Genomic DNA, 12,220 nt, shown 5'->3' with positions numbered 1-12,220 from the left:
TAAATGACTTAGTCACAGCAATTTCTAGATTACTACACTTCCTACTTCCTAGTTTCTTGGCTAAGGCACCAGACTTCTTTTGCATTAACAACTTCTGGAACGCTGCTTCGGCAATACGGGTCCATCGTCCACGGACCCACGCGCTCAGCTTCCTTTCTCGGGAGACCCCTCTTACCATCAGCTCTACAAGAGAGGTTTAATCCACCCCTCGCAGCTTCCTCAGCCTCTCTGTGCTGCCTCGCCTGACTCCAACCTTTCTGTTAACCAAGTGGCTTGACAGAAAAAAACAAGTCAGCATTTTGCTTGCAAGATGTATTATTTTATTAATAATAAATTCCACCTCTTGCAAGCCCACTGTGGGAAGGAAAGCAGGGGAAGTCGGCTCACTTGACAATAAACGCTCTCTCCCCACCTCCAAACAAGCTCGCTAGGACGATATATCCCGTGTTATCCAGCAGTCTGCTGAATGAACGCTTTGCGCCCCGTGACAGAGCGTGAACTGCTTTAGCCTCGTTCTCCTCCTGACAGACCTCCTAATTATCTCAGCTGTTTACGGCGCTCGGGCCCTCTGCTACCAATTTCTCCATTATTCTGACAGTCAACAAACTAGAGCCATTAGAAGGCGGCACAATTCTTGCCCAAGGCAGGAACTTTGTGAGACCACAAATCGTCTCGGTATTAAAAGTCGGTGCATAAGAACTGCCCTCAGCTTTAGCGCTAAATTGCTGGTTTGGAGACATTCATTGCTGTATATTGTATTTCCACTATATTCCGCTTTAATAGACTTCGTGCTGAAGTGTATAAGAAGAGTTTTAAAGCCTGAGGTAGCAAGTAGACCTTTTTTTTCCCCCTGTTTTATATATTTTTCCATCTTTTTTGTTTGTCACCTTATATTGCAAGGTTGGTTCACATACATAAAACAATACAGCAGTCACAGAAGAATGTCTAGGAGTTAGTGGGAGGCACAGATTTTATCATGAAAAGTTAAACAGCAGGGTTTGGGCGATCCAAGATTTATTATTCTTTGATTTGTATGGAACTTAATTTTTAAAATTATTTCTTTCATGCTTTGGAACACCTTATTTTCCTTTTTGGCAAAACTGACCTGTTTGGTTCTTCCGGTCTTCGGATATCAAAATAGTTAGGGCCAAATAAGAATAGTAGACAGGAAGAGAGATTACAGTTTCTATTAATAATTTGCATACATTTGCTTAAGCAATGTTTTTTCAAGGTTCAGAAAGCTCTTAGAAAATTGTATTTATTAATTAGTGTACACAATGCTCTATAAAGTATTTAAATATGGCCTATCTCCAGACTGCTCATAGAATGAGTTTGTACAGACTCAGAGATTTATTTCGACTAAACACATAGGAACCATCTGATTCACATACAGCCACACCTGAAACCTGGATTGATATTCCCTGTTATCTTAAGTTCAATGTGTTTACAGGCACATATTAGGTTCAGATCTCTCAGCTAGCCTATCAAGGTGTAGAAATAATTCCAGGTATCTAAAATACACAACACTATCAAGCTGATACTAATGACTAATCCCAGCAATTAGTTCAAACAACAGCAGGTCCAAAAACTATTTTCTGAGTTATATAATTTATTGTGAGTCAGTTAGGAATATGCTTGCAGCAAACTTCATCCAGCCTTCTATTTGCCAAGCACAAGTGGTTACACTTATAAAAAATTAAAACTTGCAAATTGAAAAATTATTTAAAGACAGAAATCGAAGAAAAAAATATACAAAATGTACGCACCCATTTCAGCTAAGCAGCACGTTGGAAGGAAAGTGTGCTTTAGTTGATCTGTGTTACCTCTGCCTGGTGGAATGCTAGAATATAAAATGACATGTTATATTAGATTCTACCGAATTTAAATTCTTCCTCTGAGGCATTTATAGTGAAATAAAATATTTTCCATTGAAGACTCTTTGAAAAGTGACATTGCTTTCAGCAAAACCTTCCTGAAGACAACTTCCAGTTCTTTGACACAGAGCTCAGTGAATTGTTACCTAGACATGCACATCATGGAAGTGCAGAGAAAAAGCCTTAGCGCAGGATTTATGGTGAAGACTGTTGCATTCCTGTGAGATCAGTGTCAGTACTGAGGCATATTTAACTCAGAAGCTGACCATATAATAGCTTTAAAGTCTTCAAAGTTCTTAAGTCCTTCCAAACACAGCTCTGAAAGAGAAATGTGCCTGTGTTGTGCAGCGTCTTTGCACTTCGTCTTGCAGGATATACTAATTTGGGCTAAGTACTGCTGTAACTCACTGAAACAAAATAAAAAGCAAACCATCAGGCCCCATCACTCTAAATCCAGATAACTCCAGGAGAACTATGTGAGGTTTATAGTACTGTGACTGAGATTAGGCGCTGATCTACTGACTTCCACAGAACTTGCACAAAATGGAAGTTAGCACAGGCTATAGGCATTTGTCATCCTCTTCTTGCTGGTTTCCAAAATTTGATTTCCTGCTCAAAGAAGGGCATGTCCCTGGGTCAAAGCTGAGTAGAAGGTAATTGGACCCTATACGAGACTTTTAATTGGCTTTGGATCAGACTCTCCAGCTGGGGTACCCTGGATTACTGCCTGCCTGAGGACTTTTTCGCAGCACAGGAGAACCATGTCCACAGTCTTAACTGTGTCGGAACAGCACAAAGATGAAGGTGGACTTTCTGTAAGCTGGCAGAAAATACTGCTATCTGCTACCATAACCAAGAGGAAAGGAGTCAGAAGGAAATGGGAAAGTCAAAACTCCTTGGGCTGCTCTGCAATTGCTGTCATAAAAAGGGAAATAAGTAGGATGATTTCATTGAAATATGCATACAACGAAAATTAGTTAAGGTCATTTTTAGAGGTCCCATATGTAAATAAATATATAGAGATATTTTACATGGTGTACCACACGTTGCTTTACTTTATTTGCTTTTAAATCTAAAAAATAATCATGCTGACAGTGTGTACAAGTCTTTTTTAAGGTTGACCTTAATGAAAGGGTTTACTGGTAAGTATTTTCAGAGTACATCTTAAGTAAATAAAACACAGAGTACTTGAAAGAGAATTTCAAGCTTGCAACCACAAGAATTTGAAGTGTAGACCTAATTCTAAGCTTTGGGTTCATCCAATTATGGTATCAAATTGTTACCATATATATGATCAGCACAAAGGGTGTGGAATGACAGTCAACACATCCTCCCGAGTATTTGTAAGCATGTCATTATACATTGTGGTCTTGCCCACTCTTACAAAATGAGCAAGAATAGTTTGCAAATCTCGGCAAACCAGACTAGCTGCTTGTTAACACAGTTTGTATATGCACAACATAACTTGTATATTCAGGATATAAGGTACCTTCCTCTGAGACCACACGTTGTATTATGGAAGTCTTGCTGTTAGATGTACTGTAGTTTTCAGACATAGCCTCTTTGAACTGTTGTTTAAGCCTCCGTGCCACTTTTCACAGTTAAAATATTCATTTCAGTGAGCTAGCCAGCAGTGCATTCAGGAAATTGTAGTTTTCCTCTATAAAATGAAATATAACTGGAAAATATATTAATTCTTCCCTATTGCATGTCCTAAACTACCGAGAGAAGGTTTCAGGATTATGATTTCTGATCTGGACCCCTCTCTATCTCCTAAATTAATTAAACCAAACCAGCAAGATAGACTTAAATTCTCATTGGCTTCAGGAAAAAAAAGTAAACCTTATATATCATGGGAGGCTGGCAGCAACAGATTACAGATTTTGGAAGCTTTGCTCCTGGTTGTTTCTACAGTTTCATTAAAAAGATATGCACACTAATCATGGAAATGGGAGGCAACCTAGAAGAAAGACGTATTGTTATGAGAGGCTGGGACGTTGTATTTATATGTACAACGGGGAAAACTTTATTGAGATAACTGCTAAAAACAGCCCAAGAGCAATGTGGGAAACGGAAAGGAAGAAAATCCAAAGCCAGTACCTCGTAAGGGGAGAAAGCCGAGTTGGAGTCAGAGACACGGAAAGAAGAACAGGTGAGGGTCAGAAAGATAGAAAGGAGAGGGAGTAGCACTGGGAGAAGACATGAGAAATTAGATCAGAATGTAAAAGCACTCAGGAGAGCAAGGGAAAAGGCAGAAATTAGAACAGGAGCTAAGAGGAGAGCCGAAGAGGCAATAAAAACTCAAAGAGGAGAAAGAAAAACTGAGAGACGAAGAGAAGAGCACGAGAAAAAAAGGACAGGTGATAAATATGAGGTAACAGAAAAGGGCCTTGACCTCCAGTTTGCAAAGGTGACATGATCTCTGGTGTGAAAGAAAAGAAATACTTTGCATTTTTTGAAACGGCCATGAAGAAAGGACCAGGCTCCATCTCAGAAATCAATATCACATTTTATGCCTGCTGCACCCTTCACAAAGATCAAGACAACATTGATTCAAGTAAGTAATATTTCATTGAAAACTGATCTTTGATTGCATAGCTGTGAGGGACTGACTCTAAAAGTCCCTCAGTGGTGTCTGTGCAGAACAGGTGTCATTTTCAGGATCCTGTTTAAAGTGACATGACTTCATTCCCGGTCTGTGGAGCACGTGGAGAGCAGAGGACACGTCACTTTAGTCTTTGAGAGCAGATGATGCTGCATCAGGAGAGCTGACTTGTTCTCTGGGGTTATCAGTCTGTAGCTGTTACTGCGTGGTGAGCAGCTTGGAAGGTTTGTTTTGTGGCTCTGCTAGTTTCACATGGTTAATGATTATTCTAAGATGATTAGAAAAACTTTAGGCTGATTTTTAAAATCTGCTTTCCTAATCGATTCTTTCAGCACTAGAGCTGATGTGCACTCATGAGGCAAGGGAGCGTCTCCCTGTACTATCAGGCCAGGCTCTGTCAATGGTATTAACTATTTCTGAGACTGAGAGGAAATCTCCCCTTCGTTTTATTCCCCTGGCCATTAATTCCCTTGGGAAAACAGAATTACTGCTTATCTCTCTAGCAGATCTTGATGTTTTCAGTGTCTTCATACCAGGAAGGGTGACAGTGAAGCAATTTATAATGAAACCTGCTTTGCAATTCCCTTTTGGAAAATTGCTTTCATTTCTCCATAGAATTAAAACATGTGTGGGCAAGGACATACGGATTTGGGGAGGATGGAGAATATTTTTGAACATAAATATCTACGTATTTCATTGCAAGTTGGTTTGGCCCATCCAGAATATTAGTCTTTTGAATTAACCTAAAGCACTTCATTTTTAATGGGCTTCACAAAACAACAGTCTGTGGCCTTTTAGGAGGTATAGCTCTCCCTGTTGAGTTGGCTTCTTGCATCGTTCCCTAATGCAGTAGGGACTTCCCACCAAGCCATGTCACAGTCCGTGTTACGGATGTCACGCAGCTCTGGGGGCACTGCGGGACAGGTAGTTGAGCCACTTCGCTTAGTTCTTTGGGATGGATGGAGCCTCAAGCCTCTTGCCTACAAATCGTAGGAGGCAATTTACTGCCAGGAAAAACTGCAGTGTAAAACTTTATTGTCACAAGATGAAGTGATTAGGGCCACCTCGGTGAAGTAAACTAGGCATTTCTGTTTCAACTATGTCAAAATATTTTGTTCCAATTGAAAATGCTGAAACAAAATATTTCCACAGCTTTTCAAACTGTCATTCAGGCAGCAAGGACTTTCCAGTCCAACTGGGGAGGAAAACAACTGTTGAGATGTGGAACATCAGCTCCACAAGTCTGTTCTGCTAACTCAGTCATCCACATTTTCCCACCGCTAGAGGCCTCCATTAGCGGTACCTTATTATTAGTGAACTATGATCTCATTTTGAATGTTGATGCAAATAAAACCCAACTGAGAGGCTGACAAGTAGTTGCTGAGAGGTCTGTGAATGTGCTCATGAGGTTGAGCTTAGATTCATGAGAGTATGATGGTGCCATCTTTAGCAAAGCTGGTCTGCTGTGGGATGTACTTAAGCTTGGCTCTTGCAGGAAGCATCCATATCAATCTGGGGAAGTTCTTTTGAATGACACACTCAAAAGCTGAGGCACTGTGTTCCCATATGACTGCAAATACCTTAAAAATGGTAACAGGCATTTCTGATAATGAACCTAGACCCTGAACAGCTATCACCACTGGCACTGTGGTCATGAGAGCAAAGTAACACAGGAGTTTGAATGGGACAGGCTGGCTCTAATCATACAAGGGAGAATAATTTGAGGATTCACAGTAGTTGAATGGTCATTCTTAGCCACAGGCTTAGCAAAACTCGCTGCTTGTGTCTGTGGGATTTCCACGGGTAAAGGCTGCCAAGAGCTTCCCATGGAGCAGTCCTGGAGTTCCCTTAGCTTGGCAGCCAGCAGTGACCACTTTCAGGAAACCTGGCTCCTTAGCAACAGGGAATGCTGAACCACAACTGTTCTACACCAAACTTTTCTCCCCAGGGATGGCATGTCTCAGTACTACTCCCTTCTGTATCTACAGTCAGAATCTGGTCCACCAGAATGCAGCGTCTTTAAATATGTCGTCCCACAGGAAATCTGCATTTCAAATAAAATCTTGAGTTCCACACAATTTCTGTCAAAAAAAGTCAAGGTGATAGTAACCCCTATTTAGAAATATGGCAATTTTTTTCTCACATATACATGCCCCCTACATCCTTCCACTCCTCCCACGCATAAGTAAAAATGCTTTTTTTGGTGTTTTCCTGGTGTTCAGTCAAAGTACAACTTTACTGATGTAGTAACTAATATAGAATGAAGGAGCTCAAATTTTGTAGTAACAGACACTGTATTAGTAATAAAACTGAATACAATCACAGTCAGGATATTACGGTTTTCTAATATATATAACAGTACACTAGCTAACTTGCTCTAGAACTTGGGGATTGTTTAGCAAGCAGAACTGGTAGCTCTTAAAAACGAAATGTAATGTCAAGTCAGGTCCCTTTAACGTAGGTTCAAGACAATGTCAAAAATTAGTGTATGTTATTGCTCAGTAAACTATCCAAGAATAGCTATAGACACATTTTGGAAACAAGTGGATGAGGAAGACACTTTGCAATTTTAAAAGCAACACAAATAACTTCTGGCCCAAGAAAATGCGTTGAAAAAACATTCTGTATATGTGTGTACCTACATGTGTGCATGTCTGCATATGTTAAAGACATGGAAAATTAGCAATGTTTGCAAACTATAGTCTACAAATAATGGAACAAAATGCAATGGCCATTTGTCATGAATATAGGCTACTGATGAAAAGTATTCATCATATTTCTGCCTCGTCTAAGAAGAGAAGCTAATACAAATGTGGAGAAAGTGGCATGACCCATTCAGCTGACATTAAAAGCTTTAAATTGAATTACATCGGCAGAAACCTTCAAAAATTGTCTTGGGAGGAGAAAAAAATTCATGACAGAGCATAACAGATGTATGAAATTAAGAGCATTTAGGAAACATTATCTTTGCTGTATGATGGGAAATGTTTCTAATTGCACTCATAGGTTGCCTTTAAGATGTGCTGTTTTTATTTAAGGAATGTTCTTGGTGGATCTGTTACAGATCTTTAGCAGAAGTATATAGAGGCAAAAGAATAAAATACATATTAAGATATATGTTTTTGCAATAATCTACTCATCTATTTTCATTGTTCAATGAAACAAATTATAAAGGCAAAGCTATTGAATCTGTAGGAGTATGATGAAAAGAAGCAATCTTATTGGCTAATGAGGAACATGCACCATACTGATGGATATAACACACTATCGCTCATGGGTGGTCTTGTATCTCACATCACAACTGGACTGTGTGGATTTCCCAGTACATCTGCACCTTACTTCATGTCAAATGTTATTGCTGTGCTTTTTCTGGCTACTGGATGCTAATTAAATCCAGTAATTGCGATCCAATAGGAAACACGGTATGTGGATTTGAGCATTATTAATAATGTCTGTGCTGCAAGGCTTTCCCAACCAGCACTCATTTAAGTTTCAAAGTCTTACTCAGCACATGGTGAAAACCAGATAAAAATGCAATGGAATTTCTAGGTGCCTTTTCTTGTATTCTTGAATTAGACTTCAGTGATCTCTGGTCCTCGTTCAAATCTTTACAATATTCTATTTTTCCCCAGCAAGCAGATTAGACTACATTAATTCCTCAGGATTAGGATACTAGTCTTTCTTGTGCCGGAGAGCAAGTGGGATAGCCAGCATTTTCGGTGATGATACATGTGTACAAACAGCTACACAAACCCCATTTCAGACAACTTTAAACTACCAAGTTGTGTTGAAGCTGGCATATGTACAATAAATGCATGATCTTATTATCTTTATTCATATCTTTTCCAATCTGTCTCTTACTAGTCTATCAAACTACTTTGCTCTGTCTGTCTCAAGGTATATAGCCAACTATTTGAGATGGAGATCATATGTTCTTAAACAGGACTGTGTGTTTGTACATGGGACTCGGAAAGATCTATTCGGTATTAGAATCGGATATAATTTATTATAATCACTCTTTGGAAAATGATACTGATGCTTTCTACCTGACTATCACTCTGCATATTGAAAATATTCCGCAAACACTTCTCCAGTATCTTTGCAAGATAAGTAGCATCTTTGCTTTAGAAGTGGAAAAAAATCTAGACAGAATTGCAGTGATTTTCTGGTGGCCTCCTAGTTTTATTCTTCACTATACACCATGAATTGGGAGTTACAGCTATAAAAAGTCATGTTGATTCATTTAAAGTAAACTTTCAAAAGCACATCACATCCCATAGCGTTAGACGAAAATACAATAAACTATTTCTTTGTTGTTCATACAAGAAAACACAATGTTTACTAATACCCAAACTGGTTCAGCTCATTAATAGTGAAAACTGACAAGATCCAGATGATTATTTCTGACATAAATTTGAGCAGGAAAAGGATTTGTTGTAATGGAAATTCTTGCTAATGGAATAAAAATGACCTGAGTTGTCTGACAGATGTCAAACTTAGTGAAGTCCAGGATGAGTTAGAACCATTCAGTGTGCACCAGAGAAAATAAACTAGCTGAATGAAATAACCTCTCATTATATTCTATATTTTTTGTCATCAGTGATAAAAATAAATAAATAAATAGTGCAAAACATCTTCCCAGCTTACTCTGAATTGAAATCATAAGACTATGTGAGCATTTTTCAGGTTCATTCTTCAAACACACAAAGGGGAATAAATAATTTTTTTTTTAAAAAGAGGCAGTTATATGAACTAACTCAGTATTAGTAGTAGTCTGCTGCAGTCACATAACACGTTTCATGCAGTTTGCATTTTAACTTCTTTCTGGAAGGATGCCCACCTGTAGGAAGAAAACACAGTGAGCAAATAACGCATCAGATCTTGTATATCTAAAAGACAAAGACGCATACGATGCTTTGGAGTGCGTAATTGGTTTCAAAGACAGTAACAGAGAAGAACTGGTAAATAAAAACTTAGACTGACAATTGAGAACAGAAGCTTAACAGAAAAAAAGCAATGAGGAGCAGAGGAGCTGATTTTGCTAATTGTGACTGAACAACTCACATAGCCCTTAGCCCAGCTGTGAAGAGCCATCAGGAAAAACGGAGGAACAGTGCAAGCCACAGGTCAGATAAATCATCCCAGCATATTGCAAACGGTCCAAAGGCTGTTGGTTGGGGACCCCAGGATTAGTTTAGGACTTAATGGCTTCATGAAGGCTACACTTGCAGTTAACGCACCAGACCCAACAGATCTAGGCCCAAATTTTCCCTTTATGAGTAATTACTTCAGAAACACAATGTCTTTGAAATGGTTTAAGAGTATAGTTTTTAAATCTGAATACGAATTTCAAAACAAAAAATTAAGAAGGCAGGACTGATTATTTTCAGTGAATATCTTTGATGAAGTGAAATGATGTGACCTATCAGAAAAAATTAAAAATATTATGTGCTATCTAGTAATAGATATCGTATGCATTAATATAAATAATCATCACTACAATCATTAATGAAATATATTCTTAGCTTTACCATTACTGTTATGTCCTTTTCCTAATGAGAAAATGAAAACTGTTGAAATTGAAGTTATCACATTTCAAGTAAATAATTTTTTGGATGGAAACTGTTTGAGGCAAAAAATTCTGACTAAAATCAGGTGAAGATAATTAAAGAACAATACTGGAGGTATGACTAGAAAACATAAGTTGAATGGTAACTAGGAAAAGAAATATTTGTCCTGCTAAAGGATGAATGAATCTAAGTGTGCCAGAACCTAGCAAAGAAATCCTTCTCATGCTTTGAAAAAAATCCCTTTCAAAGTTGTTATTTCAATCAGCCATTAACTTCTGGTTTGGACTATGTGTTAAAGTGCCAAAAAACACATTGAAAAGGATGATATATTTCATTCAAAACAAATAAACTTAGCAAAAAAAAACCCTACCTTTTGCCTGAAGAAATCTTTAGAACACTTACTTGGAATCCCTTAAGTTAAAAGCTGTACATTCATGTGTTTTATCTTACGTGCTGCATTTCAGAAGAGTAAACAGAACCACTGAAAATATTTCCACTCACTTTAGTGAATCCAGAAAACCTACCGAAAGCAAGACACATCCTGCTAAACCTTGACGCACATCGAACCAGATGTGCACTCGCTGCTCCGAGGGCCACCGAGCATTGCGCTCGGTGGAAGGGGCTTTGCAGTCCCCTGCGAGCGCTGCCAGCCCTGGGGTTCAGCTTGGACACTGAGGCACCACGACGGTGAGTGAGTTCTGCGGGAACAAAAAGAGCCACGGGTTCAGGAGCAACAATTAAAACCTTGGCTTTCTCGACTGCTCCACGTCCCACCACTAACACCTCACAGTCCCCACTTCCAAAACAAGTGACTGAAGCCTGAGGACGTGTCGGGTTCAGTTGCTTTCCTTCCCCCTTGCAATGTCGCCCTGCTGCCTTCAGGAGCAAGTGGCAAGACCCTCACTTTTTGAAGGAGAGGAGATTCAGACCATGAGAGAAGTGATGACGTACTCTTCTTAAGTGTACTAGCAGGCACTGGTCATTGAAATTAATAGTTTAGTGCTCATGTTAATTATTCCTAATAAATAATATTTATTACAAAACACTTAGTTTTATCAGCCTTTTTTGCATTACTGCTGAAATATAGATGGATTTTTTTTACTGCTTCCCCAGATTACAGCTGCACACACATACACACTAATTTGACACTAGAACAGAGGCAGTGAAGTAAGTTACCTGATATTTCTCCCCACCTCCTGTAGAGAAGTTAACCACTACTCCTGGGGAGCTGGTAGCTAATGAAGTTTAAAAAATATTGGGGTTCATCAGGCGTGCAAGCACCTGATAAAATCAAAGATCACCCTGAAACCTCCTCGAACATATGACAGTTACCATTAAAATCATCATAGTATTTGAGGTTAGTAAAACATATTGCTTAGGCTATAAAACATTCTAAACTAGTATCCCAAATGTCTTGCCTCAAGCAAGCACTTAAATTAAAGTTTCAGACAGCTGGCACTGGAATCAAAATAACAGTTTTCAACAAAGAGATTAGATAAACATGATTATTGTTTTCATAATTTATTTTGTCAACGTGCAGTATTGTGCCTTGATCCGTCCATTGTACACGGGCATGATTTCTTTCATATTTCAACAGGTAACTATATTTCACCATGGAATTTTACAGAAAGCAATCCTAATTGATCTCCTGCTCTTGAATAATCTAATCCCTAATTAGTTGAGTCTGAACATTGAGAAAGGCAGCATTGTGTGCTCTAATTAATTTCCATAATCTGGAATTTTTGTTTGCTTGCCTTTTAAGATCTTTTGGTTTTCAAGGAGAGGCTAGCATGACAATGTCACTCCTTAGTGTGTGAAAATGGGGGCAGTGTTCTGGATATTTGATCCAGTCTGATTGCAAGAGCTACAAACACGCAGTTCTTAATTAAGACTAAGCCCAACTCCTATTTGCCTTTAGTAACAACTCTAAAATGATGTTCTTCCTGCATTTATTAGAGGTCAGCTGCTCCCTGCCCCTTCAGTGTCGCAAACATGATTATGCTCTCCTTTAAGTTTCTCTTTAGTCCAAACCTCCCAACCACGTAGCATGTTGAAATGTACAGAAATACAGTGCCAGAAATATATTGCACTAATCTCTTAAAAAAATATACCTTTTCAGAGACAGATCCCAAAACATTTTACATTTAAAAACCTCTTTCAGAGTAAAAATG

At 38.7% G+C, this 12,220-nt stretch overlaps 1 long non-coding RNA gene across 1 annotated transcript in view; it reads right to left on the bottom strand.

Annotated features, from left to right (window-relative positions):
• LOC104148176 (uncharacterized) overlaps nt 1-12,220 on the bottom strand; it is a 219,514-nt gene that overhangs the window by 34,977 nt on the left and 172,317 nt on the right. Inside the window, exons 14-16 of the long non-coding RNA XR_011143681.1 lie at nt 10,574-10,747; nt 9,237-9,319; nt 1,767-1,840 (exon numbers count right to left, since the gene is read on the bottom strand). This is a non-coding gene — a long non-coding RNA (uncharacterized lncRNA). The remainder of the gene's footprint in view (nt 1-1,766; nt 1,841-9,236; nt 9,320-10,573; nt 10,748-12,220) is intronic.

The sequence above is a fragment of the Struthio camelus genome, chromosome 12, assembly GCF_040807025.1.
Source record: "Struthio camelus isolate bStrCam1 chromosome 12, bStrCam1.hap1, whole genome shotgun sequence".
NCBI classification, from domain to species: Eukaryota; Metazoa; Chordata; class Aves; order Struthioniformes; family Struthionidae; genus Struthio; species Struthio camelus.
Note: the sequence above shows the minus strand (reverse complement) of the source record. Positions and strands in the feature narration are given on the sequence as shown.